We start from the raw sequence: 17,747 nt of genomic DNA on the forward strand, positions 1-17,747 counted from the left end.
TGGAGTGTCTCCATCTGCTGGTGGTATTGGAAAGGCATTAGTGCTATGACAGGGTCTGAAGAAGAAGAAGAAGAAGACGGAAAAAAATATATATAAAAAGAAAAAGAGAGAGAGAGAGAGAGAGACTGACTTAGTGAGCGAGTGAGTGAGAGAGTGAGAGTGAGTGAGAGTGAATGAGTGAGTGAGTGATTGAGTGAGTGAGTGAGTGAGTGAGAACAAATGAGTTAAAGCAAGTGAGTGAGAGAGATCGAATGAATGAAAGTCTGAATGACAGAAAGAAAAAAGGATGAAGAAAGAAGCATGAAGAAAAAAAAATGTATATGGAGTTGCTGACATGAGTGCAATCTACAAAGCCGTTGAGGCTGATCCTCATGGGAGGATTATTGCACCAGGACCCTTAGCACTTTTAAAATGCCATTCAATGCCACGGGCTAGATGTAAACTGCAGATGACCATGTTGTGGTAGTTACCATGGATACCCAAGTGATGTGTGAGCTAACACATAGGCCCAACAGATTCCAAGAAGGCCAGAATCACCAGCGGCACCACCATCGATTGTCAGGTCACCCGGATTCAGCAAATACCAGAGTCCAAAATGATGCAGGTTTATACTGTTAATTTTCAGTTTATCGTTACAGTTGGTGTTATTCCATGTCGGAAGGGACGCAGCTACAGCCAGTGGGGTAACTAGAGACAGGCAGGCAGCTATGTGCAACAAAGGTAGGCGTGTTGTTTTCATATGCAGATCTGAAATATTGTCTTATATGCAAGAGGAGGAGTGATGGGGGTTCAGGCAAAAGCCAGGCTATGGATTGCATTGCTAAATGCTCCATCAGAGTGCAATGGTCGCCTGTCCTTTTTTTAAGTGATGATGTGGGTTTAGCCTGTGCTGTATGTATGTATGGGTGGCTGACTGCCACCCACCCAGAGAGTGTATGGGAGGCTGGTTGGCTGCCAGCCTTCCTTCCATTCCTATGAGTAATGTGAGTGCTCATGAAGGGGACATGGTTGGGTCCACCCCTTTCCCGGTTATCCCCTCTAGGCCTTTTGGCTTAGATCAAGTGTAAAAAAAGAAAGGATCTTGCGACAGATCGCATCCTGAGGCACGTTTTTTTTTGTGTGAATACTTGCACTTGGGTGACTTGTGAGCACATACTGATACATACGTTCCCTATCTGGGGACCATAAATTAAATGGATTTTTGAGAAAGGGAGCTGATTTGGAAGCTTGCTTCTGTCGCCCTATGCATTGACCCGATGTGGCAGTATATTCGGGTAGTGAACAGTGCACCACCCCATTCCAGTGTTAAACAAGAAAGATTCTCATTTAATCCTCCGTGGGTGAGAATTTGAGTTTGAGAATTGGAGACCAAAATGATGAGTTGCACTGACTGGTTTATGAACGTCTATTCATTTAGCGTTTTAATGACCATGTTTGCACACTGATTGGTGTAAAAAAATAAAATAAAACTAAATAATAATAATCTAGCACACCTGTGCAGGTTTGACATGACATGACAGGTAGCTGTCTTGTGGGTGGTGCTGAATCCTGTTAAATGACGTGAGGGTCTCATGCCTATACACAAGGGTGTGTCATTGCTGTTGCTTGACCATGCATTGGTATCTGTGGTCAGTGAATGATAAAAACAAAATTTACCATCCATTGATGGATGGGAAATCTGCCATGAGGCATTTGTTTTTAGAAACTGCTGCTCACAACCAATGTTGCAATGGAGTGTCTCCATCTGCTGGTGGTATTGGAAAGGCATTAGTGCTATGACAGGGTCTGAAGAAGAAGAAGAAGAAGAAGACGGAAAAAAATATATATAAAAAGAAAAAGAGAGAGAGAGAGAGAGACTGACTTAGTGAGCGAGTGAGTGAGAGAGTGAGAGTGAGTGAGAGTGAATGAGTGAGTGAGTGATTGAGTGAGTGAGTGAGTGAGAACAAATGAGTTAAAGCAAGTGAGTGAGAGAGATCGAATGAATGAAAGTCTGAATGACAGAAAGAAAAAAGGATGAAGAAAGAAGCATGAAGAAAAAAAAATGTATATGGAGTTGCTGACATGAGTGCAATCTACAAAGCCGTTGAGGCTGATCCTCATGGGAGGATTATTGCACCAGGACCCTTAGCACTTTTAAAATGCCATTCAATGCCACGGGCTAGATGTAAACTGCAGATGACCATGTTGTGGTAGTTACCATGGATACCCAAGTGATGTGTGAGCTAACACATAGGCCCAACAGATTCCAAGAAGGCCAGAATCACCAGCGGCACCACCATCGATTGTCAGGTCACCCGGATTCAGCAAATACCAGAGTCCAAAATGATGCAGGTTTATACTGTTAATTTTCAGTTTATCGTTACAGTTGGTGTTATTCCATGTCGGAAGGGACGCAGCTACAGCCAGTGGGGTAACTAGAGACAGGCAGGCAGCTATGTGCAACAAAGGTAGGCGTGTTGTTTTCATATGCAGATCTGAAATATTGTCTTATATGCAAGAGGAGGAGTGATGGGGGTTCAGGCAAAAGCCAGGCTATGGATTGCATTGCTAAATGCTCCATCAGAGTGCAATGGTCGCCTGTCCTTTTTTTAAGTGATGATGTGGGTTTAGCCTGTGCTGTATGTATGTATGGGTGGCTGACTGCCACCCACCCAGAGAGTGTATGGGAGGCTGGTTGGCTGCCAGCCTTCCTTCCATTCCTATGAGTAATGTGAGTGCTCATGAAGGGGACATGGTTGGGTCCACCCCTTTCCCGGTTATCCCCTCTAGGCCTTTTGGCTTAGATCAAGTGTAAAAAAAGAAAGGATCTTGCGACAGATCGCATCCTGAGGCACGTTTTTTTTTGTGTGAATACTTGCACTTGGGTGACTTGTGAGCACATACTGATACATACGTTCCCTATCTGGGGACCATAAATTAAATGGATTTTTGAGAAAGGGAGCTGATTTGGAAGCTTGCTTCTGTCGCCCTATGCATTGACCCGATGTGGCAGTATATTCGGGTAGTGAACAGTGCACCACCCCATTCCAGTGTTAAACAAGAAAGATTCTCATTTAATCCTCCGTGGGTGAGAATTTGAGTTTGAGAATTGGAGACCAAAATGATGAGTTGCACTGACTGGTTTATGAACGTCTATTCATTTAGCGTTTTAATGACCATGTTTGCACACTGATTGGTGTAAAAAAATAAAATAAAACTAAATAATAATAATCTAGCACACCTGTGCAGGTTTGACATGACATGACAGGTAGCTGTCTTGTGGGTGGTGCTGAATCCTGTTAAATGACGTGAGGGTCTCATGCCTATACACAAGGGTGTGTCATTGCTGTTGCTTGACCATGCATTGGTATCTGTGGTCAGTGAATGATAAAAACAAAATTTACCATCCATTGATGGATGGGAAATCCGCCATGAGGCATTTGTTTTTAGAAACTGCTGCTCACAACCAATGTTGCAATGGAGTGTCTCCATCTGCTGGTGGTATTGGAAAGGCATTAGTGCTATGACAGGGTCTGAAGAAGAAGAAGAAGAAGAAGAAGAAGACGGAAAAAAATATATATAAAAAGAAAAAGAGAGAGAGAGAGAGAGAGACTGACTTAGTGAGCGAGTGAGTGAGAGAGTGAGAGTGAGTGAGAGTGAATGAGTGAGTGAGTGATTGAGTGAGTGAGTGAGTGAGAACAAATGAGTTAAAGCAAGTGAGTGAGAGAGATCGAATGAATGAAAGTCTGAATGACAGAAAGAAAAAAGGATGAAGAAAGAAGCATGAAGAAAAAAAAATGTATATGGAGTTGCTGACATGAGTGCAATCTACAAAGCCGTTGAGGCTGATCCTCATGGGAGGATTATTGCACCAGGACCCTTAGCACTTTTAAAATGCCATTCAATGCCACGGGCTAGATGTAAACTGCAGATGACCATGTTGTGGTAGTTACCATGGATACCCAAGTGATGTGTGAGCTAACACATAGGCCCAACAGATTCCAAGAAGGCCAGAATCACCAGCGGCACCACCATCGATTGTCAGGTCACCCGGATTCAGCAAATACCAGAGTCCAAAATGATGCAGGTTTATACTGTTAATTTTCAGTTTATCGTTACAGTTGGTGTTATTCCATGTCGGAAGGGACGCAGCTACAGCCAGTGGGGTAACTAGAGACAGGCAGGCAGCTATGTGCAACAAAGGTAGGCGTGTTGTTTTCATATGCAGATCTGAAATATTGTCTTATATGCAAGAGGAGGAGTGATGGGGGTTCAGGCAAAAGCCAGGCTATGGATTGCATTGCTAAATGCTCCATCAGAGTGCAATGGTCGCCTGTCCTTTTTTTAAGTGATGATGTGGGTTTAGCCTGTGCTGTATGTATGTATGGGTGGCTGACTGCCACCCACCCAGAGAGTGTATGGGAGGCTGGTTGGCTGCCAGCCTTCCTTCCATTCCTATGAGTAATGTGAGTGCTCATGAAGGGGACATGGTTGGGTCCACCCCTTTCCCGGTTATCCCCTCTAGGCCTTTTGGCTTAGATCAAGTGTAAAAAAAGAAAGGATCTTGCGACAGATCGCATCCTGAGGCACGTTTTTTTTTGTGTGAATACTTGCACTTGGGTGACTTGTGAGCACATACTGATACATACGTTCCCTATCTGGGGACCATAAATTAAATGGATTTTTGAGAAAGGGAGCTGATTTGGAAGCTTGCTTCTGTCGCCCTATGCATTGACCCGATGTGGCAGTATATTCGGGTAGTGAACAGTGCACCACCCCATTCCAGTGTTAAACAAGAAAGATTCTCATTTAATCCTCCGTGGGTGAGAATTTGAGTTTGAGAATTGGAGACCAAAATGATGAGTTGCACTGACTGGTTTATGAACGTCTATTCATTTAGCGTTTTAATGACCATGTTTGCACACTGATTGGTGTAAAAAAATAAAATAAAACTAAATAATAATAATCTAGCACACCTGTGCAGGTTTGACATGACATGACAGGTAGCTGTCTTGTGGGTGGTGCTGAATCCTGTTAAATGACGTGAGGGTCTCATGCCTATACACAAGGGTGTGTCATTGCTGTTGCTTGACCATGCATTGGTATCTGTGGTCAGTGAATGATAAAAACAAAATTTACCATCCATTGATGGATGGGAAATCCGCCATGAGGCATTTGTTTTTAGAAACTGCTGCTCACAACCAATGTTGCAATGGAGTGTCTCCATCTGCTGGTGGTATTGGAAAGGCATTAGTGCTATGACAGGGTCTGAAGAAGAAGAAGAAGAAGAAGAAGAAGACGGAAAAAAATATATATAAAAAGAAAAAGAGAGAGAGAGAGAGAGAGACTGACTTAGTGAGCGAGTGAGTGAGAGAGTGAGAGTGAGTGAGAGTGAATGAGTGAGTGAGTGATTGAGTGAGTGAGTGAGTGAGAACAAATGAGTTAAAGCAAGTGAGTGAGAGAGATCGAATGAATGAAAGTCTGAATGACAGAAAGAAAAAAGGATGAAGAAAGAAGCATGAAGAAAAAAAAATGTATATGGAGTTGCTGACATGAGTGCAATCTACAAAGCCGTTGAGGCTGATCCTCATGGGAGGATTATTGCACCAGGACCCTTAGCACTTTTAAAATGCCATTCAATGCCACGGGCTAGATGTAAACTGCAGATGACCATGTTGTGGTAGTTACCATGGATACCCAAGTGATGTGTGAGCTAACACATAGGCCCAACAGATTCCAAGAAGGCCAGAATCACCAGCGGCACCACCATCGATTGTCAGGTCACCCGGATTCAGCAAATACCAGAGTCCAAAATGATGCAGGTTTATACTGTTAATTTTCAGTTTATCGTTACAGTTGGTGTTATTCCATGTCGGAAGGGACGCAGCTACAGCCAGTGGGGTAACTAGAGACAGGCAGGCAGCTATGTGCAACAAAGGTAGGCGTGTTGTTTTCATATGCAGATCTGAAATATTGTCTTATATGCAAGAGGAGGAGTGATGGGGGTTCAGGCAAAAGCCAGGCTATGGATTGCATTGCTAAATGCTCCATCAGAGTGCAATGGTCGCCTGTCCTTTTTTTAAGTGATGATGTGGGTTTAGCCTGTGCTGTATGTATGTATGGGTGGCTGACTGCCACCCACCCAGAGAGTGTATGGGAGGCTGGTTGGCTGCCAGCCTTCCTTCCATTCCTATGAGTAATGTGAGTGCTCATGAAGGGGACATGGTTGGGTCCACCCCTTTCCCGGTTATCCCCTCTAGGCCTTTTGGCTTAGATCAAGTGTAAAAAAAAGAAAGGATCTTGCGACAGATCGCATCCTGAGGCACGTTTTTTTTTGTGTGAATACTTGCACTTGGGTGACTTGTGAGCACATACTGATACATACGTTCCCTATCTGGGGACCATAAATTAAATGGATTTTTGAGAAAGGGAGCTGATTTGGAAGCTTGCTTCTGTCGCCCTATGCATTGACCCGATGTGGCAGTATATTCGGGTAGTGAACAGTGCACCACCCCATTCCAGTGTTAAACAAGAAAGATTCTCATTTAATCCTCCGTGGGTGAGAATTTGAGTTTGAGAATTGGAGACCAAAATGATGAGTTGCACTGACTGGTTTATGAACGTCTATTCATTTAGCGTTTTAATGACCATGTTTGCACACTGATTGGTGTAAAAAAATAAAATAAAACTAAATAATAATAATCTAGCACACCTGTGCAGGTTTGACATGACATGACAGGTAGCTGTCTTGTGGGTGGTGCTGAATCCTGTTAAATGACGTGAGGGTCTCATGCCTATACACAAGGGTGTGTCATTGCTGTTGCTTGACCATGCATTGGTATCTGTGGTCAGTGAATGATAAAAACAAAATTTACCATCCATTGATGGATGGGAAATCCGCCATGAGGCATTTGTTTTTAGAAACTGCTGCTCACAACCAATGTTGCAATGGAGTGTCTCCATCTGCTGGTGGTATTGGAAAGGCATTAGTGCTATGACAGGGTCTGAAGAAGAAGAAGAAGAAGAAGAAGAAGAAGAAGACGGAAAAAAATATATATAAAAAGAAAAAGAGAGAGAGAGAGAGACTGACTTAGTGAGCGAGTGAGTGAGAGAGTGAGAGTGAGTGAGAGTGAATGAGTGAGTGAGTGATTGAGTGAGTGAGTGAGTGAGAACAAATTAGTTAAAGCAAGTGAGTGAGAGAGATCGAATGAATGAAAGTCTGAATGACAGAAAGAAAAAAGGATGAAGAAAGAAGCATGAAGAAAAAAAAATGTATATGGAGTTGCTGACATGAGTGCAATCTACAAAGCCGTTGAGGCTGATCCTCATGGGAGGATTATTGCACCAGGACCCTTAGCACTTTTAAAATGCCATTCAATGCCACGGGCTAGATGTAAACTGCAGATGACCATGTTGTGGTAGTTACCATGGATACCCAAGTGATGTGTGAGCTAACACATAGGCCCAACAGATTCCAAGAAGGCCAGAATCACCAGCGGCACCACCATCGATTGTCAGGTCACCCGGATTCAGCAAATACCAGAGTCCAAAATGATGCAGGTTTATACTGTTAATTTTCAGTTTATCGTTACAGTTGGTGTTATTCCATGTCGGAAGGGACGCAGCTACAGCCAGTGGGGTAACTAGAGACAGGCAGGCAGCTATGTGCAACAAAGGTAGGCGTGTTGTTTTCATATGCAGATCTGAAATATTGTCTTATATGCAAGAGGAGGAGTGATGGGGGTTCAGGCAAAAGCCAGGCTATGGATTGCATTGCTAAATGCTCCATCAGAGTGCAATGGTCGCCTGTCCTTTTTTTAAGTGATGATGTGGGTTTAGCCTGTGCTGTATGTATGTATGGGTGGCTGACTGCCACCCACCCAGAGAGTGTATGGGAGGCTGGTTGGCTGCCAGCCTTCCTTCCATTCCTATGAGTAATGTGAGTGCTCATGAAGGGGACATGGTTGGGTCCACCCCTTTCCCGGTTATCCCCTCTAGGCCTTTTGGCTTAGATCAAGTGTAAAAAAAGAAAGGATCTTGCGACAGATCGCATCCTGAGGCACGTTTTTTTTTGTGTGAATACTTGCACTTGGGTGACTTGTGAGCACATACTGATACATACGTTCCCTATCTGGGGACCATAAATTAAATGGATTTTTGAGAAAGGGAGCTGATTTGGAAGCTTGCTTCTGTCGCCCTATGCATTGACCCGATGTGGCAGTATATTCGGGTAGTGAACAGTGCACCACCCCATTCCAGTGTTAAACAAGAAAGATTCTCATTTAATCCTCCGTGGGTGAGAATTTGAGTTTGAGAATTGGAGACCAAAATGATGAGTTGCACTGACTGGTTTATGAACGTCTATTCATTTAGCGTTTTAATGACCATGTTTGCACACTGATTGGTGTAAAAAAATAAAATAAAACTAAATAATAATAATCTAGCACACCTGTGCAGGTTTGACATGACATGACAGGTAGCTGTCTTGTGGGTGGTGCTGAATCCTGTTAAATGACGTGAGGGTCTCATGCCTATACACAAGGGTGTGTCATTGCTGTTGCTTGACCATGCATTGGTATCTGTGGTCAGTGAATGATAAAAACAAAATTTACCATCCATTGATGGATGGGAAATCCGCCATGAGGCATTTGTTTTTAGAAACTGCTGCTCACAACCAATGTTGCAATGGAGTGTCTCCATCTGCTGGTGGTATTGGAAAGGCATTAGTCCTATGACAGGGTCTGAAGAAGAAGAAGAAGAAGAAGAAGAAGACGGAAAAAAATATATATAAAAAGAAAAAGAGAGAGAGAGAGAGAGAGACTGACTTAGTGAGCGAGTGAGTGAGAGAGTGAGAGTGAGTGAGAGTGAATGAGTGAGTGAGTGATTGAGTGAGTGAGTGAGTGAGAACAAATGAGTTAAAGCAAGTGAGTGAGAGAGATCGAATGAATGAAAGTCTGAATGACAGAAAGAAAAAAGGATGAAGAAAGAAGCATGAAGAAAAAAAAATGTATATGGAGTTGCTGACATGAGTGCAATCTACAAAGCCGTTGAGGCTGATCCTCATGGGAGGATTATTGCACCAGGACCCTTAGCACTTTTAAAATGCCATTCAATGCCACGGGCTAGATGTAAACTGCAGATGACCATGTTGTGGTAGTTACCATGGATACCCAAGTGATGTGTGAGCTAACACATAGGCCCAACAGATTCCAAGAAGGCCAGAATCACCAGCGGCACCACCATCGATTGTCAGGTCACCCGGATTCAGCAAATACCGGAGTCCAAAATGATGCAGGTTTATACTGTTAATTTTCAGTTTATCGTTACAGTTGGTGTTATTCCATGTCGGAAGGGACGCAGCTACAGCCAGTGGGGTAACTAGAGACAGGCAGGCAGCTATGTGCAACAAAGGTAGGCGTGTTGTTTTCATATGCAGATCTGAAATATTGTCTTATATGCAAGAGGAGGAGTGATGGGGGTTCAGGCAAAAGCCAGGCTATGGATTGCATTGCTAAATGCTCCATCAGAGTGCAATGGTCGCCTGTCCTTTTTTTAAGTGATGATGTGGGTTTAGCCTGTGCTGTATGTATGTATGGGTGGCTGACTGCCACCCACCCAGAGAGTGTATGGGAGGCTGGTTGGCTGCCAGCCTTCCTTCCATTCCTATGAGTAATGTGAGTGCTCATGAAGGGGACATGGTTGGGTCCACCCCTTTCCCGGTTATCCCCTCTAGGCCTTTTGGCTTAGATCAAGTGTAAAAAAAGAAAGGATCTTGCGACAGATCGCATCCTGAGGCACGTTTTTTTTTGTGTGAATACTTGCACTTGGGTGACTTGTGAGCACATACTGATACATACGTTCCCTATCTGGGGACCATAAATTAAATGGATTTTTGAGAAAGGGAGCTGATTTGGAAGCTTGCTTCTGTCGCCCTATGCATTGACCCGATGTGGCAGTATATTCGGGTAGTGAACAGTGCACCACCCCATTCCAGTGTTAAACAAGAAAGATTCTCATTTAATCCTCCGTGGGTGAGAATTTGAGTTTGAGAATTGGAGACCAAAATGATGAGTTGCACTGACTGGTTTATGAACGTCTATTCATTTAGCGTTTTAATGACCATGTTTGCACACTGATTGGTGTAAAAAAATAAAATAAAACTAAATAATAATAATCTAGCACACCTGTGCAGGTTTGACATGACATGACAGGTAGCTGTCTTGTGGGTGGTGCTGAATCCTGTTAAATGACGTGAGGGTCTCATGCCTATACACAAGGGTGTGTCATTGCTGTTGCTTGACCATGCATTGGTATCTGTGGTCAGTGAATGATAAAAACAAAATTTACCATCCATTGATGGATGGGAAATCCGCCATGAGGCATTTGTTTTTAGAAACTGCTGCTCACAACCAATGTTGCAATGGAGTGTCTCCATCTGCTGGTGGTATTGGAAAGGCATTAGTGCTATGACAGGGTCTGAAGAAGAAGAAGAAGAAGAAGAAGAAGAAGACGGAAAAAAATATATATAAAAAGAAAAAGAGAGAGAGAGAGAGAGAGACTGACTTAGTGAGCGAGTGAGTGAGAGAGTGAGAGTGAGTGAGAGTGAATGAGTGAGTGAGTGATTGAGTGAGTGAGTGAGTGAGAACAAATGAGTTAAAGCAAGTGAGTGAGAGAGATCGAATGAATGAAAGTCTGAATGACAGAAAGAAAAAAGGATGAAGAAAGAAGCATGAAGAAAAAAAAATGTATATGGAGTTGCTGACATGAGTGCAATCTACAAAGCCGTTGAGGCTGATCCTCATGGGAGGATTATTGCACCAGGACCCTTAGCACTTTTAAAATGCCATTCAATGCCACGGGCTAGATGTAAACTGCAGATGACCATGTTGTGGTAGTTACCATGGATACCCAAGTGATGTGTGAGCTAACACATAGGCCCAACAGATTCCAAGAAGGCCAGAATCACCAGCGGCACCACCATCGATTGTCAGGTCACCCGGATTCAGCAAATACCAGAGTCCAAAATGATGCAGGTTTATACTGTTAATTTTCAGTTTATCGTTACAGTTGGTGTTATTCCATGTCGGAAGGGACGCAGCTACAGCCAGTGGGGTAACTAGAGACAGGCAGGCAGCTATGTGCAACAAAGGTAGGCGTGTTGTTTTCATATGCAGATCTGAAATATTGTCTTATATGCAAGAGGAGGAGTGATGGGGGTTCAGGCAAAAGCCAGGCTATGGATTGCATTGCTAAATGCTCCATCAGAGTGCAATGGTCGCCTGTCCTTTTTTTAAGTGATGATGTGGGTTTAGCCTGTGCTGTATGTATGTATGGGTGGCTGACTGCCACCCACCCAGAGAGTGTATGGGAGGCTGGTTGGCTGCCAGCCTTCCTTCCATTCCTATGAGTAATGTGAGTGCTCATGAAGGGGACATGGTTGGGTCCACCCCTTTCCCGGTTATCCCCTCTAGGCCTTTTGGCTTAGATCAAGTGTAAAAAAAGAAAGGATCTTGCGACAGATCGCATCCTGAGGCACGTTTTTTTTTGTGTGAATACTTGCACTTGGGTGACTTGTGAGCACATACTGATACATACGTTCCCTATCTGGGGACCATAAATTAAATGGATTTTTGAGAAAGGGAGCTGATTTGGAAGCTTGCTTCTGTCGCCCTATGCATTGACCCGATGTGGCAGTATATTCGGGTAGTGAACAGTGCACCACCCCATTCCAGTGTTAAACAAGAAAGATTCTCATTTAATCCTCCGTGGGTGAGAATTTGAGTTTGAGAATTGGAGACCAAAATGATGAGTTGCACTGACTGGTTTATGAACGTCTATTCATTTAGCGTTTTAATGACCATGTTTGCACACTGATTGGTGTAAAAAAATAAAATAAAACTAAATAATAATAATCTAGCACACCTGTGCAGGTTTGACATGACATGACAGGTAGCTGTCTTGTGGGTGGTGCTGAATCCTGTTAAATGACGTGAGGGTCTCATGCCTATACACAAGGGTGTGTCATTGCTGTTGCTTGACCATGCATTGGTATCTGTGGTCAGTGAATGATAAAAACAAAATTTACCATCCATTGATGGATGGGAAATCCGCCATGAGGCATTTGTTTTTAGAAACTGCTGCTCACAACCAATGTTGCAATGGAGTGTCTCCATCTGCTGGTGGTATTGGAAAGGCATTAGTGCTATGACAGGGTCTGAAGAAGAAGAAGAAGAAGAAGACGGAAAAAAATATATATAAAAAGAAAAAGAGAGAGAGAGAGAGACTGACTTAGTGAGCGAGTGAGTGAGAGAGTGAGAGTGAGTGAGAGTGAATGAGTGAGTGAGTGATTGAGTGAGTGAGTGAGTGAGTGAGAACAAATGAGTTAAAGCAAGTGAGTGAGAGAGATCGAATGAATGAAAGTCTGAATGACAGAAAGAAAAAAGGATGAAGAAAGAAGCATGAAGAAAAAAAAATGTATATGGAGTTGCTGACATGAGTGCAATCTACAAAGCCGTTGAGGCTGATCCTCATGGGAGGATTATTGCACCAGGACCCTTAGCACTTTTAAAATGCCATTCAATGCCACGGGCTAGATGTAAACTGCAGATGACCATGTTGTGGTAGTTACCATGGATACCCAAGTGATGTGTGAGCTAACACATAGGCCCAACAGATTCCAAGAAGGCCAGAATCACCAGCGGCACCACCATCGATTGTCAGGTCACCCGGATTCAGCAAATACCAGAGTCCAAAATGATGCAGGTTTATACTGTTAATTTTCAGTTTATCGTTACAGTTGGTGTTATTCCATGTCGGAAGGGACGCAGCTACAGCCAGTGGGGTAACTAGAGACAGGCAGGCAGCTATGTGCAACAAAGGTAGGCGTGTTGTTTTCATATGCAGATCTGAAATATTGTCTTATATGCAAGAGGAGGAGTGATGGGGGTTCAGGCAAAAGCCAGGCTATGGATTGCATTGCTAAATGCTCCATCAGAGTGCAATGGTCGCCTGTCCTTTTTTTAAGTGATGATGTGGGTTTAGCCTGTGCTGTATGTATGTATGGGTGGCTGACTGCCACCCACCCAGAGAGTGTATGGGAGGCTGGTTGGCTGCCAGCCTTCCTTCCATTCCTATGAGTAATGTGAGTGCTCATGAAGGGGACATGGTTGGGTCCACCCCTTTCCCGGTTATCCCCTCTAGGCCTTTTGGCTTAGATCAAGTGTAAAAAAAGAAAGGATCTTGCGACAGATCGCATCCTGAGGCACGTTTTTTTTTGTGTGAATACTTGCACTTGGGTGACTTGTGAGCACATACTGATACATACGTTCCCTATCTGGGGACCATAAATTAAATGGATTTTTGAGAAAGGGAGCTGATTTGGAAGCTTGCTTCTGTCGCCCTATGCATTGACCCGATGTGGCAGTATATTCGGGTAGTGAACAGTGCACCACCCCATTCCAGTGTTAAACAAGAAAGATTCTCATTTAATCCTCCGTGGGTGAGAATTTGAGTTTGAGAATTGGAGACCAAAATGATGAGTTGCACTGACTGGTTTATGAACGTCTATTCATTTAGCGTTTTAATGACCATGTTTGCACACTGATTGGTGTAAAAAAATAAAATAAAACTAAATAATAATAATCTAGCACACCTGTGCAGGTTTGACATGACATGACAGGTAGCTGTCTTGTGGGTGGTGCTGAATCCTGTTAAATGACGTGAGGGTCTCATGCCTATACACAAGGGTGTGTCATTGCTGTTGCTTGACCATGCATTGGTATCTGTGGTCAGTGAATGATAAAAACAAAATTTACCATCCATTGATGGATGGGAAATCCGCCATGAGGCATTTGTTTTTAGAAACTGCTGCTCACAACCAATGTTGCAATGGAGTGTCTCCATCTGCTGGTGGTATTGGAAAGGCATTAGTGCTATGACAGGGTCTGAAGAAGAAGAAGAAGAAGAAGAAGAAGACGGAAAAAAATATATATAAAAAGAAAAAGAGAGAGAGAGAGAGAGAGACTGACTTAGTGAGCGAGTGAGTGAGAGAGTGAGAGTGAGTGAGAGTGAATGAGTGAGTGAGTGATTGAGTGAGTGAGTGAGTGAGTGAGAACAAATGAGTTAAAGCAAGTGAGTGAGAGAGATCGAATGAATGAAAGTCTGAATGACAGAAAGAAAAAAGGATTAAGAAAGAAGCATGAAGAAAAAAAAATGTATATGGAGTTGCTGACATGAGTGCAATCTACAAAGCCGTTGAGGCTGATCCTCATGGGAGGATTATTGCACCAGGACCCTTAGCACTTTTAAAATGCCATTCAATGCCACGGGCTAGATGTAAACTGCAGATGACCATGTTGTGGTAGTTACCATGGATACCCAAGTGATGTGTGAGCTAACACATAGGCCCAACAGATTCCAAGAAGGCCAGAATCACCAGCGGCACCACCATCGATTGTCAGGTCACCCGGATTCAGCAAATACCAGAGTCCAAAATGATGCAGGTTTATACTGTTAATTTTCAGTTTATCGTTACAGTTGGTGTTATTCCATGTCGGAAGGGACGCAGCTACAGCCAGTGGGGTAACTAGAGACAGGCAGGCAGCTATGTGCAACAAAGGTAGGCGTGTTGTTTTCATATGCAGATCTGAAATATTGTCTTATATGCAAGAGGAGGAGTGATGGGGGTTCAGGCAAAAGCCAGGCTATGGATTGCATTGCTAAATGCTCCATCAGAGTGCAATGGTCGCCTGTCCTTTTTTTAAGTGATGATGTGGGTTTAGCCTGTGCTGTATGTATGTATGGGTGGCTGACTGCCACCCACCCAGAGAGTGTATGGGAGGCTGGTTGGCTGCCAGCCTTCCTTCCATTCCTATGAGTAATGTGAGTGCTCATGAAGGGGACATGGTTGGGTCCACCCCTTTCCCGGTTATCCCCTCTAGGCCTTTTGGCTTAGATCAAGTGTAAAAAAAGAAAGGATCTTGCGACAGATCGCATCCTGAGGCACGTTTTTTTTTTGTGTGAATACTTGCACTTGGGTGACTTGTGAGCACATACTGATACATACGTTCCCTATCTGGGGACCATAAATTAAATGGATTTTTGAGAAAGGGAGCTGATTTGGAAGCTTGCTTCTGTCGCCCTATGCATTGACCCGATGTGGCAGTATATTCGGGTAGTGAACAGTGCACCACCCCATTCCAGTGTTAAACAAGAAAGATTCTCATTTAATCCTCCGTGGGTGAGAATTTGAGTTTGAGAATTGGAGACCAAAATGATGAGTTGCACTGACTGGTTTATGAACGTCTATTCATTTAGCGTTTTAATGACCATGTTTGCACACTGATTGGTGTAAAAAAATAAAATAAAACTAAATAATAATAATCTAGCACACCTGTGCAGGTTTGACATGACATGACAGGTAGCTGTCTTGTGGGTGGTGCTGAATCCTGTTAAATGACGTGAGGGTCTCATGCCTATACACAAGGGTGTGTCATTGCTGTTGCTTGACCATGCATTGGTATCTGTGGTCAGTGAATGATAAAAACAAAATTTACCATCCATTGATGGATGGGAAATCCGCCATGAGGCATTTGTTTTTAGAAACTGCTGCTCACAACCAATGTTGCAATGGAGTGTCTCCATCTGCTGGTGGTATTGGAAAGGCATTAGTGCTATGACAGGGTCTGAAGAAGAAGAAGAAGACGGAAAAAAATATATATAAAAAGAAAAAGAGAGAGAGAGAGAGAGAGAGACTGACTTAGTGAGCGAGTGAGTGAGAGAGTGAGAGTGAGTGAGAGTGAATGAGTGAGTGAGTGATTGAGTGAGTGAGTGAGTGAGTGAGAACAAATGAGTTAAAGCAAGTGAGTGAGAGAGATCGAATGAATGAAAGTCTGAATGACAGAAAGAAAAAAGGATGAAGAAAGAAGCATGAAGAAAAAAAAATGTATATGGAGTTGCTGACATGAGTGCAATCTACAAAGCCGTTGAGGCTGATCCTCATGGGAGGATTATTGCACCAGGACCCTTAGCACTTTTAAAATGCCATTCAATGCCACGGGCTAGATGTAAACTGCAGATGACCATGTTGTGGTAGTTACCATGGATACCCAAGTGATGTGTGAGCTAACACATAGGCCCAACAGATTCCAAGAAGGCCAGAATCACCAGCGGCACCACCATCGATTGTCAGGTCACCCGGATTCAGCAAATACCAGAGTCCAAAATGATGCAGGTTTATACTGTTAATTTTCAGTTTATCGTTACAGTTGGTGTTATTTCATGTCGGAAGGGACGCAGCTACAGCCAGTGGGGTAACTAGAGACAGGCAGGCAGCTATGTGCAACAAAGGTAGGCGTGTTGTTTTCATATGCAGATCTGAAATATTGTCTTATATGCAAGAGGAGGAGTGATGGGGGTTCAGGCAAAAGCCAGGCTATGGATTGCATTGCTAAATGCTCCATCAGAGTGCAATGGTCGCCTGTCCTTTTTTTAAGTGATGATGTGGGTTTAGCCTGTGCTGTATGTATGTATGGGTGGCTGACTGCCACCCACCCAGAGAGTGTATGGGAGGCTGGTTGGCTGCCAGCCTTCCTTCCATTCCTATGAGTAATGTGAGTGCTCATGAAGGGGACATGGTTGGGTCCACCCCTTTCCCGGTTATCCCCTCTAGGCCTTTTGGCTTAGATCAAGTGTAAAAAAAGAAAGGATCTTGCGACAGATCGCATCCTGAGGCACGTTTTTTTTTGTGTGAATACTTGCACTTGGGTGACTTGTGAGCACATACTGATACATACGTTCCCTATCTGGGGACCATAAATTAAATGGATTTTTGAGAAAGGGAGCTGATTTGGAAGCTTGCTTCTGTCGCCCTATGCATTGACCCGATGTGGCAGTATATTCGGGTAGTGAACAGTGCACCACCAAATTCCAGTGTTAAACAAGAAAGATTCTCATTTAATCCTCCGTGGGTGAGAATTTGAGTTTGAGAATTGGAGACCAAAATGATGAGTTGCACTGACTGGTTTATGAACGTCTATTCATTTAGCGTTTTAATGACCATGTTTGCACACTGATTGGTGTAAAAAAATAAAATAAAACTAAATAATAATAATCTAGCACACCTGTGCAGGTTTGACATGACATGACAGGTAGCTGTCTTGTGGGTGGTGCTGAATCCTGTTAAATGACGTGAGGGTCTCATGCCTATACACAAGGGTGTGTCATTGCTGTTGCTTGACCATGCATTGGTATCTGTGGTCAGTGAATGATAAAAACAAAATTTACCATCCATTGATGGATGGGAAATCCGCCATGAGGCATTTGTTTTTAGAAACTGCTGCTCACAACCAATGTTGCAATGGAGTGTCTCCATCTGCTGGTGGTATTGGAAAGGCATTAGTGCTATGACAGGGTCTGAAGAAGAAGAAGAAGAAGAAGACGGAAAAAAATATATATAAAAAGAAAAAGAGAGAGAGAGAGAGAGAGACTGACTTAGTGAGCGAGTGAGTGAGAGAGTGAGAGTGAGTGAGAGTGAATGAGTGAGTGAGTGATTGAGTGAGTGAGTGAGTGAGAACAAATGAGTTAAAGCAAGTGAGTGAGAGAGATCGAATGAATGAAAGTCTGAATGACAGAAAGAAAAAAGGATGAAGAAAGAAGCATGAAGAAAAAAAAATGTATATGGAGTTGCTGACATGAGTGCAATCTACAAAGCCGTTGAGGCTGATCCTCATGGGAGGATTATTGCACCAGGACCCTTAGCACTTTTAAAA

General features: G+C 43.4%; 10 pseudogenes; all 10 read left to right on the forward strand.

Annotated features, from left to right (window-relative positions):
- The first annotated feature begins 1,031 nt into the window (after positions 1-1,031).
- On the forward strand, positions 1,032-1,295 carry LOC130288936 (U2 spliceosomal RNA; annotated as a pseudogene).
- Positions 1,296-2,758: 1,463 nt separating this feature from the next.
- Positions 2,759-3,022, forward strand: LOC130288937 (U2 spliceosomal RNA; annotated as a pseudogene).
- A 1,471-nt stretch (positions 3,023-4,493) lies between these two features.
- On the forward strand, positions 4,494-4,757 carry LOC130288938 (U2 spliceosomal RNA; annotated as a pseudogene).
- Positions 4,758-6,228: 1,471 nt separating this feature from the next.
- Positions 6,229-6,493, forward strand: LOC130289214 (U2 spliceosomal RNA; annotated as a pseudogene).
- Positions 6,494-7,966: 1,473 nt separating this feature from the next.
- Positions 7,967-8,230, forward strand: LOC130288939 (U2 spliceosomal RNA; annotated as a pseudogene).
- A 1,471-nt stretch (positions 8,231-9,701) lies between these two features.
- LOC130288940 (U2 spliceosomal RNA) lies at positions 9,702-9,965 on the forward strand (annotated as a pseudogene).
- A 1,474-nt stretch (positions 9,966-11,439) lies between these two features.
- LOC130288941 (U2 spliceosomal RNA) lies at positions 11,440-11,703 on the forward strand (annotated as a pseudogene).
- A 1,465-nt stretch (positions 11,704-13,168) lies between these two features.
- On the forward strand, positions 13,169-13,432 carry LOC130288944 (U2 spliceosomal RNA; annotated as a pseudogene).
- A 1,475-nt stretch (positions 13,433-14,907) lies between these two features.
- Positions 14,908-15,172, forward strand: LOC130289115 (U2 spliceosomal RNA; annotated as a pseudogene).
- Positions 15,173-16,637: 1,465 nt separating this feature from the next.
- LOC130289089 (U2 spliceosomal RNA) lies at positions 16,638-16,901 on the forward strand (annotated as a pseudogene).
- The last annotated feature ends 846 nt before the right edge of the window (positions 16,902-17,747 follow it).

The sequence above is a fragment of the Hyla sarda genome, chromosome 8 (genome assembly GCF_029499605.1).
Source record: "Hyla sarda isolate aHylSar1 chromosome 8, aHylSar1.hap1, whole genome shotgun sequence".
Classification (NCBI taxonomy): domain Eukaryota; kingdom Metazoa; phylum Chordata; class Amphibia; order Anura; family Hylidae; genus Hyla; species Hyla sarda.